At 37.5% G+C, this 25,554-nt stretch overlaps 1 protein-coding gene across 2 annotated transcripts in view; it reads left to right on the forward strand.

Moving 5' to 3' along the window:
• The window catches only part of LOC122800916 (dual oxidase 1-like), a 250,375-nt gene that overhangs the window by 178,592 nt on the left and 46,229 nt on the right, over positions 1-25,554 (forward strand). The gene's annotated exons all lie outside the window — the stretch shown is intronic.

The following is a 25,554-nucleotide window of genomic DNA, read 5'->3' on the forward strand; positions in this document are numbered from 1 at the left end:
AAGTAAGATTCACCAATGAGAGAAGCTTACTACTCAAGATTTTTAATGACATCATCTATTGACTGAATTATGAAATAAGAATTTTTAGTGTAACGAACAAGTGCCTGATACCACTCTCACTAAAGCAGCTAAAAGGCACCTTTAGAAATTAGAAGGGAGAGAGAGAAAGAGAGAGAAATAAGAATGTATGTGTAGTTTTATTATTTTTTGACTAGAAATTGCATCAAGCACATAACCACAATTTCCTTTATGTAAGCTATTACCTAGCTATGTCACTAGGCTAGGCCTTAGAGACAGTCATAGCAAAAGAGAAATTCATAAAAGAGAGACTGCGTTACTCTTTTTAGAGGGGAACCCAGTATTTAGAATTACAGGGCATAACCTTCCTTTTTGGTCATATATAGGCACTCTATCAGTGAAGAACAGGAAAGGTAAACTTTATCTTGCTTGGTCTTTAGTATTCAAAGCAGCCTTCCACCTTCAAGAAAATATTTAATTGAATATATAACAAGTCAGACAAATGACAAATAGTCCATTATGATACCACTATACCAGAATATCAGAAGTCCTGTCAGTGTTCTTAAACTGCTTGCTATACCATTTCCCTTAAAAAGGCATAGATTGCACAGAAGCTCCAAATGGTTAAGCATTATAATTTAAAATCAGGTAGGACATCTATATTTTTATCAAGACATTACTTAATGAATGTAAGAACTTGTCGTGAGAGGTGACAGTTAAACAGGTTTAGTATCCACTACTCATAGCTAGGAAGGGTAGGACTGCAGAGTAAAATGCTTATTTCATGACTTAGTCTTACTAGACAGCATGGCCGTGATAGCTTCATAGGTGAATACTAGTCTAACCATCTTTAAAGGGTCATTTTAAGCTTAGACAGTAACTCAAGGTCAAAGTCAAACCCTGGTCATTCTATCTATGAGGTGAAAACATGAACTATTATGCTAACCTGCATGAAATAGCATTTTCTTATGTCAGTGTACCAGTAACATTATTTGAAGTCATATGATTTCATATGTAGAGCTTTAACAAAATAGGTTCAAATGTAAGTAGTAGACTAGCTGCTCTTATGGTCATTTCAAGCCTAGCCAATTTCCCTTTCAGATGTGAGCATCAAACTCAAAACTTTGTGACTACAAGGCAAAGACTAACCATTATACTAACCCCCAAACATTATAAAAAGCCAGCCTACAAGGGACCTCTGGATTTGCAGTCAAATACTCTAGCACTGAGCAATACCAACATGTCACACTCTACATTTATATTTAACATTGTCCATGTTGGTGTGAATGACCTGAGACATACCTCCTTGGACTACATGAAAAGGGACATGGAGGAGCTGTCCAATCTTGTAGCTCAGGCAGGTATGACTCTAGCCCTGAGTAGCATCCTGCCATCACCCAGAATGATACCACAGTACAAGGACAAAATGATTGACTTCAACAATTGGCTAAGCCTCTGGTGTCATTCTAAGGGGATCCAGTATCTGTCTGCCTGGGATGACATGATCGACAAGCCACGATGCTTTGCCAGAGATGGCCTGCACCTGTCGCCCCTGGGATTCCAGATACTGGCTAAGGCTCTAGCCATCCCTATAGTGCCTTTTTTAGTCAAGGTTCAAATGACAAATTCACCACCCTAACAGGTACAGGCAAGAAGAATCTGAGGGTATTGCTACTCAATGCTAGAAGTCTAAACCTCAAAATGCACCCTCTCGAGGCACTCCTTAAAATGGAGAACATCAACATCTGTGCAGTGACAGAGACCTGGTTCAAGGCTCCAGAGAGTACCCCTGCATTATCAGGCTATAATTCATACCACACCTTTCGGCCACCTAACCTGGACCGAAACACTAAAGGAGGAGGCGTGTCCATATTCATTAAGGATATCCACACCTCCAGGCTAGTTGCTTAGCATAATACATCCGAGATTATCCAAATGCAACTAACTCTGGGCAAGACCGCAGTCCAAATTGTAGCTTGTTACAGATCCCCCACCATGTCCCAGGATTCCCACTCCTCATTTCTTAATACACTGGAAAATATTAGGGTACAACCAAACACCCTAATAATGGGCAATTTCAACTACCCTACCATTAACTGGGAAAACTACTCCTGTACCAACTCTTGTGCTCAACGTTTTCTGGAATTCATAAATTCCAATGCCATGGATCAATTTATCCACACCCCCACCAGGTGCAGCAATATCCTAGACCTGGTTATTACCAACATGGGCAACCAGTGCTCCACACCAGAGGTCAATTCCTCGTTGGTCAGATCTGACCATAAGCTAATCATCCTAGACATCCACATCCCTCCCCCACCCCCCATTAGGGAAACCACAGTAAAACATTTCTCCAAAGCCAACTTCACGCTTCTTAAGACAGAAGTGGCAAACTTCATGACACCCATGCTGACGGACAACAGAGGTATGACTGTTGAATCCTGCACAAATGCACTTTATAAGCACTTACATGAGTGCATGGATCTTGCAATCCCTAACAGAACCAAGATGCTATCCTCCAAAAAAAGGAAGCCAATCTGGTGGTCCCCTGCCATAAACAAACTCTACAACAGAAGAAAGAAACTGTTGCAAAAAAAGAGTAAAATCTCATGATTGGAGAAACTCCCTGGTCAGCTTCAGTAAGAAGCTGAGATCCCTCATAAAATCCTCCAAAGCTAGTTATGAAAACAAAATCTCCACTGACTCTAAAGACAACCACAAAGCATTCTATAGCTATGTCAAGAATCTCAATGGCAACACTCAGATCTGCTCTGAGTTACAGCACAATGGCACTAAATATACAGAACCAACGGATATTGCCAACATCCTGGCAGATAGGTTCAGTGCTAACTTTACCCCTCTGTCATCCCCTAAAGGGCCCATCTCTATACCAGAAGAATGCAAAGTTCCTGTAATCACGGCTGCACAGGTAAAAAACACACTATCCAAAGCCAAGAACACAGCATCCATGGGACCTGACGACATCCCAGGCTGTGTTCTACATGAACTACAGAACGAACTGGCACCCCACCTAAGTACCATGTTCAATCATAGCCTCACCTCAGGCTATGTGCCCACTGAATGGCGCACAGCAGCAGTTATCCCACTCCACAAAGGGGGAGCCACCACAGACCCCGGAAACTACCGCCCCATTAGCCCAACGAGCCTGGTCTGCAAGGCTATGGAGCATATCATCATGGAACTTATAAACAATGACATTGGTAATCTCAACTCAGGACCCCACCCAGTTTGGGTTTGTAAAAGGCAGATCATGTCTCCTAAATCTGATAGACTTCTTTGAAGCAGTCACCAAAGCCGTAGATGAGGGTAACGTGGTTCACACAGCCTATCTAGATCTCGCCAAGGCTTTTGACACCATCCCCCACTCTGGAATTATAGATAAACTCACTAAACTAGGTATAAATCCCTATGTCACAAGATGGGTTGCCAACTGGCTCACTGACAGAACCCACACTGTGAAAGTAGCAGACTCCAAATCCAGCTTCAGACCAGTGACAAGTGGAGTACCACAGGGTTCAGTCCTGGGTCCTCCCTGTTTGGTATCTACTTCTCTGAAGTACAGGCCAACACAGAAGGTCTTCTGCTAATGAAGTTCACAGATGACTGCAAACTAGGAGCCATAATCAAAACTCCAAAAGATGTGGACATCATACAAAAGGGCCTTGCTGAGACAGATGCCTGGTGTCAAAGGCATGGCCTCAAGCTCAATGCCAAAAAGTGCATTGTCATTCCTTTTGGTAAAAACTCAGTACCCATGAACTACCACATAGGTGGTAGTCTACTTAACACCAAAAGTGTGATAAGAGACCTTGGGACACAGGTGGACAGTAGTTTCTCCTTTGATAATCACATCGCCACAGTAGTCAGGAAATCCTTCTATGTGGCACACCTCATCACAAAAGGTTTCTCATCCAGGAAAAAAGAGGTCATTGTTCCCCTCTACTTGTCACTCATTAGACCCCTTATAGAGTACAATGCCCCTTTTGGTATGTACCTCACAAGACATCTACAACAACTGGAAAGGCCACAGAAATACCTCACAAAGAGGATTACCGGCCTCAAAGAGATGCCCTATGCAGACAGTCTCAAAAAACTGCAGCTTTACTCCGTCGCATATCGCCTGCTCAGAGGCGACCTCTGCCTAACACACAAAGCTATGTCAAACCCAGAGCTTTTAGACATGCTCCACTTAAAGAAATCCCAATCCCTATGAGCTACACGCTCTAGGGACCTAAACCTCGTCACCACAATAAACAGAACATGCTGGAGGGATAGATTCCTGTCCCAGAGACTTCCCATACTCTGGAACAAACTACCTATCTATATCAAACAAAGCTCCTCATTAGCACTGTTCAAGAAAAACTTGATGACTGGATGGGAGATAGGAAATTCACCCCGGGGATCACTTCTGTGGCTCTGCTCGACAGTGGCACAGGAAAATAATTTTCTTGGGTGGCGAAAGCCAGGGTACCTTTGGCTAGGCTTATATAGGCCCTAGGGCCAATAGCTTAGTACCTACCTATGAACCTATGAACCTATGAGATGGAACCGATAGAAGTGCCATATACAAGACATTGGTACCACTGCTAGACATAATTGTCTACTATCCCTGATTTTGCAAAATGTCCCTGATTTTTCTTTCATATTTTTGTTGTATCCCTCATAAAATTTTAGATTTTTTAGTAACTTGTTGAGCATTACAATCACTTGCTTATGCCCGAAAATAGAGTTTCATTCTTCTTTTTCTGAAAACGGTGTTCAATTAACTTTGTAGTGCTTTAGCGAAATAGGTTCACAAGTATTACCAAAAAATTGTTGAGCATTGCTATCAATCGGTTATGCCAGACATTAGAGGTTTGTTCTTCTTATTGTTCTAAAAACAGTGTTCACTTAACTTTTGTCAATGAATTAGAGTAATATTTAAACAATAGAAATGTTTGGATTAAAGACATAAAATTTTAAAAAAGTGTCCAGGATTTTCGACCTTTATCCTCCACAAATTATTTTGGCTTTGTCCAAAATTATTAAGCAAAGAAGTGGAAAGGTAGTGTATGTGAAGGCTGCTTGTCTTTCAGGTCTGTAGGTATCTAGATGACTACTCAGCATATGAGTGTTAGTATGCCATGTGAGTGTTAGTATGGCATATCAGTGTTAGTATGACATATGAATGTTAGTATGGCATATCAGTGCTAGTATGACACATGAATGTTAGTATGGCATATCAGTGTTAGTATGGCATAGGAATGTTAGTATGGCATATGAGTGTTAGTATGGCATAGGAATGTTAGTATGGCATAGGAATGTTAGTATGGCATATGAGTGTTAGTATGGCATATGAGTGTTAGTATGGCATATGAGTGTAAGTATGGCATATGAGTGTAAGTATGGCATATGAGTGTTAGTATGGCATATGGATTTTAGTATGGCATATGAGTGTTAGTATGGCATATCAGTATTTGTATGGTATATGAATGTTAGTATGGCATATGAGTGTAAGTATGGCATATAAATGTTAGTATGACATATGATTTGTATGGCATATGAGGGTTAGTATGGCATATGAGTGTTAGTATGGCATATCAGTTTTAGTATGGCATATCAGTGTTAGTATGGCATATCAGTGTTAGTATGGCATATGGATGTTACTATGGCATATGAGTGTTAACATGGCATATGAGTGTTAACATGGCATAGTGTTAGTATGGCATATGAGTGTTAGTATGGCATATGAATGTTAGCATGGCATATGCGTTTTAGTATGGCATACAATATTTGCATGGCATATGAGTGTTAGTATGGCATATGAATGTTAGTATGGCATATGAGTGTTAGTATGGCATCTGAATGTTAGTATGGCATATGAGTGTTATTATAGCATATAAATGCTAGTGCGTCATATGAATGTTATTATGGCATATGAATGCTAGTGCATCATATGAGTGTTAGTATGGCATATCAGTGTTAGTATGGCATATGGATGTTAGTATGGCATATGAGTGTTAGTATGGCATATCAGCATTAGTATGGCATATGGATGTTAGTATGGCATATCAGTCTTAGTATGGGATATCAGAGTTAGTATGGCATATGAGTGTTAGTATAGTATAGGAATGTTAGTACGGCATATGAGTGTTAGTATGGCATATCAGTATTAGTATGGCATATGAATGTTAGTATGGCATATGAGTGTTAGTATGGCATATGAGTGTTAGTATGGCATATCAGTGTTAGTAAGGCATATGAATGTTAGTATGGCATATGAGTGTTAGTATGGCATATGAGTGTTAGTATGGCATATAAATGTTAGTATGGCATATCAGTGTTAGTATGGGATATCAGAGTTAGTATGGCATATGAGTGTTAGTATAGTATAGGAATGTTAGTACGGCATATGAGTGTTAGTATGGCATATGAGTGTTAGTATGGCATATCAGTGTTCATATGGCATATAAATGTTAGTATGGCATATGAGTGTTAGTATGGCATATCAGTATTAGTATGGCATATGAATGTTAGTATGGCATATGAGTGTTAGTATGGCATATGAGTGTTAGTATGGCATATCAGTGTTAGTATGGCATATGGATGTTAGTATGGTTTATGAATGTTAGTATGGCATATGAATGTTAGTATGGCATATCAGTGTTAGTATGGCATATGGATGTTAGTATGGCATATGAGTGTTAGTATGGCATATCTGTGTTAGTATGGCATATGAATGTTAGTATGGCATATGAGTGTTAGTATGGCATATACATTTTAGTATGGCATATGAGTGTTAGTATGGCATATCAGTGTTAGTATGACATATGAATGTTAGTATGGCATATGACCGTTAGTATGGCATATCAGTATTAGTATGACATATGAATGTTAATATGGCATATGAGTGTTAGTATGGCATATGAATGTTAGTATGACATATCAGTGTTAGTATAGCATATGAATGTTAGTATGGCATATGAGTGTTAGAATGGCATGTCAATGTTAGTATGGCATATGAGTGTTAGTATGGCATATCAGTGTTAGTATGGCATATGAGCTTTAGTATGGCATACAAATATTAGTATGACATGTGAGTGTTAGTATGGCATATCAGTGTTAGTATGGCATATGAATTTTAGTATGGCGTATGAGTGTTATTATGGCATATGAGTGTAAGTATGGCATATCAGTGTTAATGGCATATAAATGTTAGTATGGCATATGAATTTTAGTATGGCATATGAGTGCTAGCATGGTGTATAAATTTTAGTATGGCATGTGAGTGTTAGTATGGCATATCAGTGCTAGTATGACACATGAATGTTAGTATGGCATATCAGTGTTAGTATGGCATAGGAATGTTAGTATGGCATATGAGTGTTAGTATGGCATAGGAATGTTAGTATGGCATAGGAATGTTAGTATGGCACATAAATGTTAGTATGACATGTGATATTTGTATGGCATATGAGTGTTAGCATGGCATGTGGATGTTAGTATGGCATATGGATGTTAGTATGGCATATGAGTGTTAGTATGGAATATCAGTGTTAGTATGACATATCAGTGTTAGTATGGCATATGAGTGTAAGTATGGCATATAAATGTTAGTATGGCATACGAGTGTTAGTATGGCATATGAATGTTAGTATGGCATATGAGTGTTAGTATGGCCTACAATATTTGTATGGCATATGAGTGTTATAGTATATGAATGTTAGTATGGCATATGAATGTAGTATGGCATATCAGTGTTAGTATGACATATAAATGCTAGTGCATCATATGAATGTTAGTATGGCATATAAGTGCTGGTATGGCATATCAGTGTTAGTATGGCATATGAGTGTTAGTATGGCATATCAGTGTTAGTATGGCATATGAGTGTTAGTATGGCATATCAGTGTTAGTATGGCATATGAATGTAGTATGGCATATCAGTGTTAGTATGACATATAAATGTTAGTAAGGCATATGAGTGTTAGTATGGCATATCAGTGTTAGTATGGCATATGGATTTTAGTATGGCATATGAGTGTTAGTATGGCATATCAGTATTTGTATGGTATATGAATGTTAGTATGGCATATGAGTGTAAGTATGGCATATAAATGTTAGTATGACATATGATTTGTATGGCATATGAGGGTTAGTATGGCATATGAGTGTTAGTATGGCATATCAGTTTTAGTATGGCATATCAGTGTTAGTATGGCATATGAGTGTTAGTATGGCATATGGATGTTAGTATGGCATATGAGTGTTAACATGGCATATGAGTGTTAACATGGCATAGTGTTAGTATGGCATATGAATGTTAGTATGGCATATGAGTGTTAATATGTCATATGAATGTTAGTATGGCATATGAATGTTAGTATGGAATGTGAGTGTTAGAATGGCATATGAGTGTTAGTATGGCATATGAATGTTAGCATGCCATATGAGTTTTAGTATGGCATACAATATTTGCATGGCATATGAGTGTTAGTATGGCATATGAGTGTTAGTATGGCATCTGAATGTTAGTATGGCATATGAGTGTTATTATAGCATATAAATGCTAGTGCGTCATATGAATGTTATTATGGCATATGAATGCTAGTGCATCATATGAGTGTTAGTATGGCATATCAGTGTTAGTATGGCATATGGATGTTAGTATGGCATATGAGTGTTAGTATGGCATATCAGCATTAGTATGGCATATGGATGTTAGTATGGCATATCAGTCTTAGTATGGGATATCAGAGTTAGTATGGCATATGAGTGTTAGTATAGTATAGGAATGTTAGTACGGCATATGAGTGTTACTACGGCATATGAGTGTTAGTATGGCATATCAGTATTAGTATGGCATATGAATGTTAGTATGGCATATGAGTGTTAGTATGGCATATGAGTGTTAGTATGGCATATCAGTGTTAGTATGGCATATGAATGTTAGTATGGCATATGAGTGTTAGTATGGCATATGAGTGTTAGTATGGCATATAAATGTTAGTATGGCATATCAGTGTTAGTATGGGATATCAGAGTTAGTATGGCATATGAGTGTTAGTATAGTATAGGAATGTTAGTACGGCATATGAGTGTTAGTATGGCATATCAGTGTTAGTATGGCATATCAGTGTTCATATGGCATATAAATGTTAGTATGGCATATGAGTGTTAGTATGGCATATCAGTATTAGTATGGCATATGAATGTTAGTATGGCATATGAGTGTTAGTATGGCATATCAGTGTTAGTATGGCATATGGATGTTAGTATGGTTTATGAATGTTAGTATGGCATATGAATGTTAGTATGGCATATTAGTGGTAGTATGGCATATGAGTGTTAGTATGGCATATAAATGTTAGTATGGCATATCAGTGTTAGTATGGCATATGGATGTTAGTATGGCATATGAGTGTTAGTATGGCATATCTGTGTTAGTATGGCATATGAATGTTAGTATGGCATATGAGTGTTAGTATGGCGTATACATTTTAGTATGGCATATGAGTGTTAGTATGGCATATCAGTGTTAGTATGACATATGAATGTTAGTATGGCATATGACCGTTAGTATGGCATATCAGTATTAGTATGACATATGAATGTTAATATGGCATATGAGTGTTAGTATGGCATATGAATGTTAGTATGACATATCAGTGTTAGTATAGCATATGAATGTTAGTATGGCATATGAGTGTTAGAATGGCATGTCAATGTTAGTATGGCATATGAGTGTTAGTATGGCATATCAGTGTTAGTATGGCATATGAGCTTTAGTATGGCATACAAATATTAGTATGACATGTGAGTGTTAGTATGGCATATCAGTGTTAGTATGGCATATGAATTTTAGTATGGCGTATGAGTGTTATTATGGCATATGAGTGTAAGTATGGCATATCAGTGTTAATGGCATATAAATGTTAGTATGGCATATGAATTTTAGTATGGCATATGAATGTTAGTATGGCATATCAGTGTTAGTATGGCATATGGATGTTAGTATGGCATATGAGCGTTAGTATGGCATATCCGTGTTAGTATGGCATGTGAATGTTAGTATAGCATATGAGTGTAAGTATGGCATATCCGTGTTAGTATGGCATATGAATGTTAGTATGGCAGATGAGTGTTAGTATGGCATAGGAAGTTTAGTATGGCATATGAGTGTTAGTATGGTATATGAGTGTTAGTATGGCATATGAGTGTTAGTATGGCATAGTGTTAGTATGGTATCACATATGAGTGTTAGTATTTTATCGCATATGAGTGTTAGTATGGCAAATGAATGTTAGTATGGCATATCAGTGTTAGTATGGCATATGCATGTTAGTATGGCATATGTATTAGTATGGTAAATCAGTGTTAATATGGCATATCAGTGTTAGTATGGTATGGCATATGAGTGTTAGTATGGCATATGAATGTTAGTATGGCATATCAGTGTTAGTATGGCATATGAATGTTAGTATGGCATTTGAGTGTTAGGATGGCATATCTGTGTTAGTATGGCATATGAGTGTTAGTATGGCAGTGTTAGTATGGCATATACATTTTAGTATGACATGTGAGTGTTAGTATGGCATATCAGTGTTAGTATGGCATATGGATGTTAGTATGTCATATGAGCGTTAGTATGGCATATCAGTATTAGTATGGCATCTGAATGTTAGTATGCCATATGAGTGTTAGTATAGCATATGAATGTTAGTATGGCATATCAGTGTTAGTATGGCATATGAGTGTTAGTATGGCATATGAGTGTAATTATGGCATATGAATGTTAGTATGGCATATGTGTGTTAGGATGGCATATGAGTGTAATTATGGCATATCAGTGTTAGTATGTCATATGAACGTTAGTATGGCATATGAGTGTTAGTATGGCATAGGAAGTTTAGTACAGCATATGAGTGTAAGTATGGCATATGAGTGTTAGTATGACATATCAGTGTTAGTATGGTATCGCATATGAGTGTTAGTTTGTCATATGAATGTTTGTATGGCATATCAGTGTTAGTATGGCATATGGATGTTAGTATAGCATGTGAGTGTTAGTATGGCATATGAATGTTAGTATGGCATATGAGTGTTAGTATGGCATATGAGTGTTGGTATGACATATTAGTGTTAGTATGTCACATGGATGTTAGTATGGCATATGAGTGTTAGTATGGCATATCAGTGTCAGTATGGCATATGGATGTTAGTATGGCATATGAGTGTTAGTATGGCATATGAATGTTAGTATGGCATATGAATGTTAGTATGGCATATGAATGTTAGTATGGCATATGAATGTTAGTATGGCATATTAGTGTTAGTATAGCATATGACTGTTAGTATGGCATATCAGTGTTAGTATGGCATATGAATGTTAGTATGGCATATGAATGTTAGTATGGCATATGAGTGTTAGTATGGCATATGAATGTTAGTATGGCATATGAGTGTTAGCATGGCATATAAATTTTAGTTTGGCATGTGAGTGTTAGTATGGCATATCAGTGTTAGTATGGCATATGGATGTTAGTATGGCATATCAGTGTTAGTATGGCATATCCGTGTTAGTACGGCATATGAATGTTAGTATGGCAGATGAGTGTTAGTATGACATATGAGTGTTAGTATGGCATATGAGTGTTAGTATCGCATAGTGTTAGTATAGTATCGCATATGAGTGTTAGTATTGTATCGCATATGAGTGTTAGTATGGCAAATTTTTAATTTTATTTATTTATTTATTTTACATTTGTTGACCGGGAAAATCCGACTGGATACATGTCCATTTTCAGCGGAGGCCCAGGGAGAAAAGCTCCACAAATACAGTTAGTACATTGTTACATAGATAAAAACTGATATTGTATTAAACAACTATTATAGAATTGTAAAAAAGAGAAGCCAGAGATACAGGCATTAATAGTTACATTCATAAAAACATGATATAAGGAGGGTATTTAGAAGCAGAACAGATGTTTAATTTTAAAAACAATTGGCCTCGTATCAAAGGTAATACAGGTCTAAGTTGGTTCAGAGGGAAGAGAAATACAAGGTGAAATATCAGGAAAAAAGAAGCTGACATGGTAAATTCCATGGGATTCATTTGAGAGAAGAGAAGTGAGAGATTTGAGTTACAGAGGCGTTAATCCGGGAATGAGCATTGGCATAACCAGTGGGACTTAAAGTATTGGAATAGACTTTTTTTAAAGTGGGATAGAGAGGTAATGGTGGTAATACTGGAGGGAAGGGAGTTCCATGTATTGGCAGTGATGTTAGCAAATAGAGCATCTCCACCTGCATTATTGGATTTGACATTTTGAATAAGTATCCTGCTTGAGGAGCGTAGGCTATTTAGGTTAGTATATGGAACGACTAGGCCCTTTAGTGCAGGAGTTTTATCAGGGTGGTTAAGTATTTTATATGCCTCAATAAGTTGAGTCTGCTGAAGGAGGTTAGGGAGTTCTATCCATCCAAGGTCTTTTAGGTTATTACAGTGGTGTGTTCTATGTGGTGTACCATTTGCAAATCTGGCAATGTGATGATACGAGCATGAGAGTTTATTTAGCTCAGTTTTATTCAGCTTAGTGAACATTGGGGATGCATATAAAGGTGTAGATAAGTGGGTACGGGCAATAGTTGCTTTTGCCATTGGTGTTAGAAAGGCTTTGATTCTATATAGTGATCCTAGTTTCCTGTTAACTGTTTTAATAGTAAGATTAATATGCATATCATATCTAAGTTTATTGTCTATGGTAACTCCTAGTAGTTTAGTATGGGGGTCAGGTGTTATAATTGTTCCATTGTTTGAGTGTATATTAAAGGCTGTGAAGGGAAGTTTTTGGGTAGGATGAAAAAGAAGCAGTTTGGTTTTTTTGGGATTGAGAAGTAGCTGTCTTCCTGTTAGCCAGTTTTCAACAGCTGTAAAGCAGGATTGGGTTTTGGCTAGTAGATTGTCTAGAGATGTGTCCGAGCAGACTAAGGTCGAATCGTCAGCTTATTGTATACAGGTTGCCTCAGGGATGGCTTTGTGTAGGTCATTAATAAAGACTGAGAAAAGAAGTGGACCCAGTATGGATCCTTGTGGAACACCTATGGTATTCGGTAGGAGATTGGAAAGTTGATTGTGCCAGAGTATAGCTTGTTTCCTATCAGAGAGGTAAGCTTGGAACCAGCCTAAAGTTAGGTTGTCAAGCTGTAAAGTTTTTAGAGTATTATGAAGTAGTTGGTGGTTAACCATGTCAAAGGCTTTTGAAAGATCCAGAAAGAGAGCAGATGATATTATTTTGTTATTACGGTTGCAATTTATAGTATCAGTAAAAGAGAGTAGTGCAGTAGTTGCACTGTGGTTGGGTCTAAATCCATGTTGTGAGTTGGTCAGTAGTTTGTTCTGGATAAGATAGTGAAGGAGTTGTTTATGTATACATTTTTCCATAATTTTGGCCAGAGGGGACATTATGGCTATTGGTCTATAGTTTGATAGTTCAGTAGAAGAACCCCCCTTGTGAAGTGGTATAACATGGGATGTTTTCCAAATTGTCGGGATGGAAGATTCCAGGATGGTGCGATTGATAAGTATTGATATGGGGTAGGCTATTGCATTCACGGCTTTCTGTAAGTATTCAGCTGGGAGAAGGTCAGCGGAGGGGGTAGTAGGTTTAAGTTTTTGTAGTAAGGATCTTATGCTAGATGTGGGGACAGGTTGTAGATTGAAAGTGGGTCTAGCTTCTGGAATATGATCCGTCACAGGACTGTAGTTAACAGATAGTTGGTTTGCTAAGGTTTGTATAGTACTCATGAAAAGTGAGTTAAAGGTGTTGGCTACTTCTAATGGTGTTTTATCAGATACCAGTTCTGGGGTAGGAGTGGAGGATTTGCCTGGACGTAAGAGGTTATTAAGACCTGCCCAAAATTGTTGCATGTTGTTTTGGTGTTTATTTTGTAGTTGGCAGTAATAACTTTTTTTGTCAGCTAGTATTGATTTTTTTGTGTCATTTCTTTGCTGTTGAAATTGGATGCGGTCTCTGGGTAATTTGGTTGCACGCCATATTTCCCAGGATTTGTTCCTGTTTTTAATTTTAGATTTAGTTTCCTTTGTAAGCCAGGGTGCAATGTTTGCTTTAGTCTTGATTAATCTTTTTGGAGCATGATTATCAAGTATGGCTAGGAAGGTAGTATTAAATTTAGATACTGCCTCCTCAAGGGGGAGATACTTTAGTGGTGCCCAATTACAAGATCTGAGTTCTTCTTGAAATTTTGTAAGGTCGAATTGCTTCTTATTTCTAATTGACCTGTACGTGGGAGTAGTAGATAGGCCTGTTTTATTTTTCTTTATGTATGTGATGAGGTGATCGCTTAGGTCATTTGGTGCAGTCCCGGACTTATATGTTTGTGGCTGGCTGTTTATTAGGATCCAGTATAAAATACTTTCTTTTTGGTTTGCATTTCCAGTTCTGGTTGTAGTATTTATGATCTGGGTAAACCCATATAGGTTAATGTGGATGGGGTTGGATTCTGAAGAGCATAGGTTCCAGTCAATGTTGACGGCACCCATGATAATAGTTTCTTGTGGGTAGTTGTTGGATGTCCAGTTAAGTATGTTTTCCAGTGTATCCACATTGTTCCCTGGAGGGATATACACTGTACATAGATTTATACTTTTTTCTTTGTTTAGCTGTATTTTTAAAGCGAGTATTTCTGCATTAGAGATATGGGGTGGTTGTTTAGTGTTGATGGTAACGTTAAGATTGCTGTTGAATCCATATACCATACTAACACTGATATTCCATACTAAAACTGATATGAACAAATGAATGTTAGTATGGCATATCAGTGTTAGTATGGCATATGGATGTTAGTATGGTAAATCAGTGTTAGTATGGCATATCAGTGTTAGTATGGTATGGCATATGAGTGTTAGTATGGCAAATGAATGTTAGTATGGCATATCAGTGTTAGTATGGCATATGAATGTTAGTATGGCATATGAGTGTCAGTATGGCATATCTGTGTTAGTATGGCATATGAGTGTTAGTATGCCATATGAGTGTTAGTATAGCATATGAATGTTAGTATGGCATATGAGTGTTAGTATGGCATATGAGTATTAGTATGGCATATAAATTTTAGTATGACATGTGAGTGTTAGTATGGCATATCAGTGTTAGTATGGCATATGGATGTTAGTATGTCATATGAGTGTTAGTATGGCATATCAGTATTAGTATGGCATATGAATGTTAGTATGCCATATGAGTGTTAGTATAGCATATGAATGTTAGTATGGCATATCAGTGTTAGTATGGCATATGAGTGTTAGTATGGCATATGAGTGTAATTAGGGCATATCAGTGTTAGTATGGCATATGAATGTTAGTATGGCATATAAGTGTTAGTATGGCATAGTAAGTTTAGTACAGCATATGAGTGTAAGTATGGCATATGAGTGTTAGTATGACATATCAGTGTTAGTATGGCATATCAGTGTTAGTATGGTATATGGATGTTAGTATGGCATATTAGTGTTGGTATGGCATATGGATGTTAGTATGGCATATGAGTGTTAGTATGGCATATGAGTGTTAGTATGGCATATGAGTGTTAGTATGACATATTAGTGTTAGTATGGCATATGGATGTTAGTATGGCATGTGAGTGTTAGTATGGCGTATGAATGTTAGTATGGCATATGAGTGTTAGTTTGGCATATGAGTGTTAGTATGGCATAGGAAGTTTAGTACAGCATATGAGTGTAAGTATGGCATATGAGTGATAGTATGACATATCAGTGTTAGTATGGCATATGGATGTTAGTATGGCATGTGAGTGTTAGTATGGCATATGAATGTTAGTATGGCATATGAGTGTTAGTATGGCATATGAGTGTTGGTATGACATATTAGTGTTAGTATGTCACATGGATGTTAGTATGGCATATGAGTGTTAGTATGGCATATCAGTGTCAGTATGGCATATGAGTGTTAGTATGGCATATGAGTGTTAGTATGGCATATGAGTGTTAGTATGGCATATCAGTGTTAGTATGGCATATGAATGTTAGTATGGCATATTAGTGTTAGTATAGCATATGACTGTTAGTATGGCATATGAATGTTAGTATGGCATATGAGTGTTAGTATGGCATATGAATGTTAGTATGGCATATGAGTGTTAGCATGGCATATAAATTTTAGTATGGCATGTGAGTGTTAGTATGGCATATCAGTGTTAGTATGGCATATGGATGTTAGTATGGCATATGAGCGTTAGTATGGCATATCAGTATTAGTATGGCATATGAATGTTAGTATGGCATATCGGTGTTAGTATGGCATATGAATGTTAGTATGGCATATCAGTGTTAGTATGGCATATCCGTGTTAGTACGGCATATAAATGTTAGTATGGCAGATGAGTGTTAGTATGACATATGAGTGTTAGTATGGCATATGAGTGTTAGTATAGCATAGTGTTGGTATGGTATCGCATATGAGTGTTAGTATGGTATCGCATATGAGTGTTAGTATGGCAAATGAATGTTAGTATGGCATATCAGTGTTAGTATGGCATATGGATGTTAGTATGGTAAATCAGTGTTAGTATGGCATATCAGTGTTAGTATGGTATGGAATATGAGTGTTAGTATGGCAAATGAATGTTAGTATGGCATATCAGTGTTAGTATGGCATATGAATGTTAGTATGGCATATGAGTGTTAGTATGGCATATCTGTGTTAGTATGGCATATGAGTGTTAGTATGGCACATGAGTATTTGTATGGCATATATGACATGTGAGTGTTAGTATGGCATATCAGTGTTAGTATGGCATATGGATGTTAGTATGTCATATGAGCGTTAGTATGGCATATCAGTATTAGTATGGCATATGAATGTTAGTATGCCATATGAGTGTTAGTATAGCATATGAATGTTACTATGGCATATCAGTGTTAGTATGGCATATGAGTGTTAGTATGGCATATGAGTGTAATTATGGCATATCAGTGTTAGTATGGCATATGAATGTTAGTATGGCATATGAGTGTTAGTATGGCATAGGAAGTTTAGTACAGCATATGAGTGTAAGTATGGCATATGAGTGTTAGTATGACATATTAGTGTTAGTATGGCATATCAGTGTTAGTATGGTATATGGATGTTAGTATGGCATATTAGTGTTGGTATGGCATATGGATGTTAGTATGGCATATGAGTGTTAGTATGGCATATGAGTGTTAGTATGGCATATGAGTGTTAGTATGACATATCAGTGTTAGTGTGGCATATCAGTGTTAGTATGGTATATGGATGTTAGTATGGCATATGAGTGTTAGTATGGCATATGAGTGTTAGTATGGCATATCAATGTTAGTATGGCATATGAATGTTAGTATGGCATATGAGTGTTAGTATGGCATAGGAAGTTTAGTACAGCATATGAGTGTAAGTATGGCATATGAGTGTTAGTATGACATATCAGTGTTAGTATGGCATATGAGTGTTAGTATGGCATATGAGTGTTAGTATGGCATATGAATGTTAGTATGGCATATTAGTGCTAGTATAGCATATCAGTGTTAGTATGGCATATGGATGTTAGTATGGGATATGAATGTTAATATGGTATATGAATGTTAGTATGGTATATGAATGTTAGTATGGCATAAGAGTGTTAGTATGGCATAAGAGTGTTAGTATGGCATAAGAGTGTTAGTATGGCATAAGAGTGTTAGTATGGCATAAGTGTGTTTGTATGGCATAAGTGTGTTGGTATGGCATTTGAGTGTTGGTATGGCATATGAATGTTAGTATATCATACAAGTTCTACTACCAGTCACCTCTTCAACCCCAACACTTCTTCTATTCACTCCCTTACCAAACCTCCAAACTCACTTTTATTAGCACATGTCAATATACGTAGCATAAATAATAAAATTGCACAACTTCATGCTCTCTTGGAAGTCTACTCCTTTGACATAATCTACTTAACAGAAACTTGGTTAAACCCTGTAACTAAAGACAATGAATTCATCCCACCTGGTTATAATATCATATGACCTGACAGAGCAGCCAAAAAGGGTGGTGGAATAGCTTTCCTGTTTAAATCAGGATTACAGATTACTACCTATGACTATAAACCACCCCAAGACTCAAATGCTGAAATTCTTATTACCAAGCTTCAACTTAGCACATTCAAATCCATCTATATAATCTGTATTTATCTTCCTCCTGGTAACAACATTACCACTGTAGAAAATATCTTTTGTTAGTTATCCCATAATTTACCCCAAGAAACCATAATCCTAGGAGATTTTAATATTGATTGGAAGAGCTATAGCAGTAGCCACCCTACCACCCATATTAACCTATTTGGTTTTATGCAGACCATTACCTCCCCCACCAGGATAAACAAGCCTAATAAGAAGGAAAGCACCTTAGATTGGATACTCATCAGTAACCATGCCCAACTTATGAAGCAGGAACCCTCCCTCATGATGTAAGTGATCACTCACTTACCTATATCAGCAGGCTTAAAACCAATCTACCCACTCCAGCTATCTTTAGGACTATAAGAACCAAAAATACCTTTAACCCCGATCTCTTCCTTTGAGAACTTAGAGCATGTAACTGGTCCCCCTTGAAAAACCTCCTGCTGGAGGAAGCTGTTAATCACTTTAATTCTAAATTCCTAACCATACTAGACCACCATGCAGCAACCCACTCTATCAGAATAAGAACTAAATCTGCCCCATGGCTCTCAAAAGAAACCAATCAGCAAATCCATCTCAGAAACAAGTATTGGGCTAAATAACATTTAACCAAAAAACCCTGTAGGCCAACAAAACTTCAGACAACTAAGAAGTAACACTAAAAAAGCTATACTGTTGACAAAAGAAACTACTACCTACAATTCCAGCAGAATCACCATAATAAACCACAAAAGTTCTGGGCAATTATTAAGCAATTACTACACCCAGGTCAAGCCGTCATACCAAACCCACAAGGCACAGGCCAGGATAATCCCAAGCATAGTGCCAATGCCTTTAATACCTTTTTTACTGAAGCCATTCAAATTCTTGCTAGTCAGTTATCAACTCAGAACTTAACTTTAACCAAATCTAACACTATCCCACCCCCTCCATTTCTCTTCCAACTAGTCCCAACAACATACACTCTTACCCTTCTCCTAAAACTAAAACCATGCTCTCCTTCAGCAGACCAACTACCCGCTGAATATCTACAAATATCAGCCAAATCCATTGCCTCTCCCATTTCCATTCTCATTAATAGAACCATCACTGAGGGACACATACCTAAAATCTGGAAGGTCTCCAATATTATCCACCTTGACAAGGGTGGAAACTGTACTGAATTCTCCAATTATCGTCCCATAGCCCTACTTTCTCCCTTAGATAAGCTCATGGAAAAATGCATCCACAAGCAATTGCTAGACCACTTAATCCAAAATAATTTACTTTCCAGCTGCCAGCATGGTTGTCAGACCTTCCCACAGCACTACTACTTCCCTCCTTTCCTTTACTGACTGTATTAACACAAACCGTAACCTCAATTTGCTTTCCTCTGCACTGTTTATAGATCTATCTAAAGCTTTCGATATGGTAAACCACCAGATACTTATAAATATCCTCAAATCCCTGTCACTAGAGCCACTAGCTATAAAATGGTTCCAGTCCTATTTAGATAACAGACAACAGGCTGTACTCTGGCACACCACTTTATCTACCAACCTCCCCATTAACCGTGGTGTCCCTCAAGGGTCCATTCTAGGACCTCTCCTATTTTCTATATTTATCAGTGACCTTCACCTAGAAATCCCCCAAGCAACATGCATACAATATGCAGATGATTCCACACTGATATGCTCAGCCAGATCTATATCTGAACTTAACTCCCTTACCCAAAAGGTGTTTAACACAGTTGAACTATAGTTTACACAGTGCTGTCTCCTTCTGAACCCGCAAAAAACTAAAATCTTCCTTTTTACCCCTACCCACAAGTCACCCCTTATAGATTTCACAGTCGCATCTAATAATGGCACTCTCATTCCCCCAGATCCAACTACCAAACTACTAGGTATCACCATAGATAACAACCTTAACTTTGACACCCATATCAACAATACTATAAAAACTGTTAATAGAAAACTAGGCTCTCTCTACAGGATCAAACACTACCACTCTCCTGCAGCTAGAACAACCATTGCTCATACCCACCTAATCTCAACTCTCCTCTATGCTTCACCTATATATATATATATACTAATCTATCCAAAACAACCTTAATAAAATGGAAACCTCCTACAATAACATAACTAGATTTGCTAGAGGCAACACATTTAGAACCCACCACTGTTACAATCTAAAACAGCTAAGATGGCTGGAATTACAAAATCAGCTTAAATTACACCAACTAACCATTGTCCATAAAACCCTTCACCATCCAACAAATACCCCTATTCTATCACCCTCATCACCTCCAACAACAATCTGAAGACCTTACGTTCATCCCATAAACTTCTTGCCAATATCTGTGAATCTAACAACAGGGCTGGAGACTCTCTCTTCTCTAATACTGTTGGAAAATCCTGGAACCTTCTCCCCAGTGAACTTTCCTCACTTCCCTCTGTATCACTTTTCAAAACCAAACTGAAACTTTTCCTCAAAACACATTGGTTGTACCCCTGTACTGAACCTGACTGATCAACTAGCTCTTCTTAATAGGTTCAGCCTACCCTCCTCTTCTCAGTAATCTATCCCCTTTCTTAAGAACAACTAACCTTCTACTTCTACATACTACTACTTACATCTTCTTGAATATTATTAATGTAAATACTTTTGTACTAATAAAGGGTATATAATCAGCTGCCTTCGCTTCTATATACTATGTATTTAAACTGCATTTGAATGATACTACTTATACCTGCATATTTTGCTCTATGTTATGAACTTCTAATCTCTTTGATTAGTGTCACTAATGTAACTGCATTGTACCTTGATTACATTTATTTTGTATATATGATTTTGTTATTGTACTCATCGGAGCTTATCTCCCCAGGCCTCTACTGAAAATGGACATGTATCCAGTTAGACTAGCCCGGTCAACAAATGTAAAATAAATAAATAAATAAAAATATGAGTGTTAGTATGGCATATGAGTGCTAGTATGGAATATGAAAGTTAGTATGGCATATGAGTGTTAGTACGGCATATGAATGTTAGTATGGCATATCAGTGTTAGTATGGCATATGGATGTTAGTATGGCATATGAGTGTTAGTATGGCATATGGATGTTAGTATGGCATATGAGTGTTGGTATGGCATTTGAATGTTAGTGTGGCATATTAGTGTCAGTATGGCATATGGATGTTAGTATGGCATATTAGTGTTAGTATGGCATATGAGTGTTAGTATGGCATATGAGTGTTAGTGTGGCATATGAATGTTAGCATGGCATATGAGTGTGAGTATGGCATATGAGTGTGAGTATGGCATATGAGTGTGAGTATGACATGTGTGTGAGTATGGCATATGTGTGAGTATGGCATATGGATGTTAGTATGGCATATGAGTGTTAGTATGGCATATCAGTGTTAGTATGGCATATGAATGTGAGTATGGCATATCAGTGTGAGTATGGAATATGGATGTTAGTGTGGCATATGAATGTTAGTATGGCATATCAGTGTTAGTATGGCATATGAATGTTAGTATGGCATATGAGAGTTAGTATGGCATATGAGTGTTAGTGTGGCATATGAGTGTTAGTGTGGCATATGAGTGTTGGTATGGCATATGAGTGTTAGTATGGCATATGAGTGTTAGTATGGCATATGGATGTTAGTATGGCATATTAGTGTTAGCATGGCATATAAGTGTTAGTATGGCATATGGATATTAGTATGGCATATGGATGTTAGTATGCCAAATGAATGTTAGTATGGCATATGAGTGTTAGTATGACATATGAGTGCTAGTATGGCATATGAGTGTGAGTATGGCATATGTGTGTGAGTATGGCATATGTGTGTGAGTATGGCATATGTGTGAGTATGGCATATGTGTGTGTACGGCATATGAGTGTGAGTATGGCATATGAGTGTTAGTATGGCATATCAGTGTTAGTATGGTATGGCATATGAGTGTTAGTATGGCATATGAATCTTAGTATGGCATATGAGTGTTAGTATGGCATATGAGTGTTAGTATGGCATATGAATGTTAGTATGGCATATGAGTGTGAGTATGGCATATGAGTGTGAGTATGGCATATGAGTGTGAGTATGGCATATGTGTGTGAGTATGGCATATATGTGTGAGTATGGCATATGTGTGAGTACGGCATATGAGTGCGAGTATGGCATATGAGTGTTAGTATGGCATATCAGCATTAGTATGGCATATGGATGTTAGTATGGCATATTAGTGTTAGTATAGGATATCTGTGTTAGTATGGCATATGAGTTAGTATAGTATAGGAATGTTAGTACGGCATATGAGTGTTAGTATGGCATATGAGTGTTAGTGTGGCATATGAATGTTAGCATGGCATATGAGTGTGAGTATGGCATATGAGTGTGAGTATGGCATATGAGTGTGAGTATGACATGTGTGTGAGTATGGCATATGTGTGAGTATGGCATATGGATGTTAGTATGGCATATGAGTGTTAGTATGGCATATCAGTGTTAGTATGGCATATGAATGTGAGTATGGCATATCAGTGTGAGTATGGAATATGGATGTTAGTGTGGCATATGAATGTTAGTATGGCATATCAGTGTTAGTATGGCATATGAATGTTAGTATGGCATATGAGAGTTAGTATGGCATATGAGTGTTAGTGTGGCATATGAGTGTTAGTGTGGCATATGAGTGTTGGTATGGCATATGAGTGTTAGTATGGCATATTAGTGTTAGTATGGCATATGAGTGTTAGTATGGCATATGGATGTTAGTATGGCATATTAGTGTTAGCATGGCATATAAGTGTTAGTATGGCATATGGATATTAGTATGGCATATGGATGTTAGTATGCCAAATGAATGTTAGTATGGCATATGAGTGTTAGTATGGCATATGAGTGTTAGTGTGGCATATGGATGTTAGTATGGCATATGAGTGTTAGTATGGCATATCAGTGTTAGTATGGCATATGAATGTGAGTATGGCATATCAGTGTGAGTATGGAATATGGATGTTAGTGTGGCATATGAATGTTAGTATGGCATATCAGTGTTAGTATGGCATATGAATGTTAGTATGGCATATGAGAGTTAGTATGGCATATGAGTGTTAGTGTGGCATATGAGTGTTAGTGTGGCATATGAGTGTTGGTATGGCATATGAGTGTTAGTATGGCATATTAGTGTTAGTATGGCATATGAGTGTTAGTATGGCATATGGATGTTAGTATGGCATATTAGTGTTAGCATGGCATATAAGTGTTAGTATGGCATATGGATATTAGTATGGCATATGGATGTTAGTATGCCAAATGAATGTTAGTATGGCATATGAGTGTTAGTATGACATATGAGTGCTAGTATGGCATATGAGTGCTAGTATGGCATATGTGTGTGAGTATGGCATATGTGTGTGAGTATGGCATATGTGTGAGTATGGCATATGTGTGTGTACGGCATATGAGTGTGAGTATGGCATATGAGTGTTAGTATGGCATATCAGTGTTAGTATGGTATGGCATATGAGTGTTAGTATGGCATATGAATCTTAGTATGGCATATGAGTGTTAGTATGGCATATGAGTGTTAGTATGGCATATGAATGTTAGTATGGCATATGAGTGTGAGTATGGCATATGAGTGTGAGTATGGCATATGAGTGTGAGTATGGCATATGAGTGTGAGTATGGCATATGAGTGTGAGTATGGCATATGTGTGTGAGTATGGCATATGTGTGAGTATGGCATATGAGTGCGAGTATGGCATATGAGTGTTAGTATGGCATATCAGCATTAGTATGGCATATGGATGTTAGTATGGCATATTAGTGTTAGTATAGGATATCTGTGTTAGTATGGCATATGAGTTAGTATAGTATAGGAATGTTAGTACGGCATATGAGTGTTAGTACGGCATATGAGTGTTAGTACGGCATATGAGTGTTAGTATGGCATATGAATGTTAGTATGGCATATGAGAGTTAGTATGGCATATGAATATTAGTGTGGCATATGGGTATTAGTGTGGGATATGAGTGTTAGTATGGCATATAAATGTTAGCGTGGCATGTGACTGTTAGTGTGGCATATGAGTGTTAGTGTGGCATATGAGTGTTAGTATGGCATATGAGTGTTAGTACGGCATATGAGTGTTAGTATGGCATATGAGTATTGATATGGCATATAAATGTTAGTATGGCATATGGGGTCTATATCATAGGATCAACATCCAAAAATGTCAACTCACCTTTCGTCCACATGGAAATGTCGAAATCCAAGTTTCTCAAATGGCCAGATCACTGATTTATTTTCAACGGAAAGAAATTGGAAGGCTGACAAACAACACCACATAAAAACAAACACATTTAAGTGGAGGGCTTCACCCCCCCTCACCACCCAGCATGTGGTCTGTGCCCCCCACCCCCCAACTAAATATTCTAACTCCGAGACCTCGCTACAATCGGGGAAAGGTGTCTCGGCCATTTGACAAACTGGGAGTTCGACATTTCCGTGTGGACGAAAGATGAGTCAACATTTTCAGATGTCGATCTTACAATATAGACTTGGTATATGAATGTTAGTATGACATATGAATGCTAGTACTCCAAATGAATGTTAGTATGGCGTATAAGTGCTGGAATGGCATATAAATGTTAGTATGGCATATGAATGTTAGTATGGCATATGAGTGTTAGTGAGGCATATGAATGTTACTATGGGATTTGAATGTTACTATGGCATATGAGTGTTAGTATGGCATATGAATGTTACTATGGTATATGAATGTTACTATGGCATATGAGTGTTAGTATGGCATATGAATGTTACTATGGGATATGAATGTTACTATGGCATATGAGTGTTAGTATGGCATATGAATGTTACTATGGCATACGAGTGTTAGTATGGCATATGAATGTTACTATGGGATATGATTGTTACTATGGCATATGAGTGTTAGTGTGGCATATGAATGTTATTATGGGATATGAATGTTACTATGGCATATGAGTGTTAGTATGGCATATGAATGTTACTATGGGATATGAATGTTACTATGGGATATGAATGTTACTAAGGCATATGAATGTTACTGTGGGATATGAATGTTACTATGGCATATGAATGTTACTATGGGATATGAATGTTACTATGGCATATGATTGTTAGTATGGCATATGAGTGTTAGTAAGGCAGATGAATGTTACTATGGGATATGAATGTTACTATGGCATATGATTGTTAGTATGGCATATGAGTGTTAGTATGGCAGATGATTGTTAGCATGGCATATGAGTGTTACTATGGGATATGAATGTTA

Source organism: Protopterus annectens, chromosome 4.part1 (genome assembly GCF_019279795.1).
Source record: "Protopterus annectens isolate FY-2018-M chromosome 4.part1, PAN1.0, whole genome shotgun sequence".
In the NCBI taxonomy this organism is placed as follows: domain Eukaryota; kingdom Metazoa; phylum Chordata; order Ceratodontiformes; family Protopteridae; genus Protopterus; species Protopterus annectens.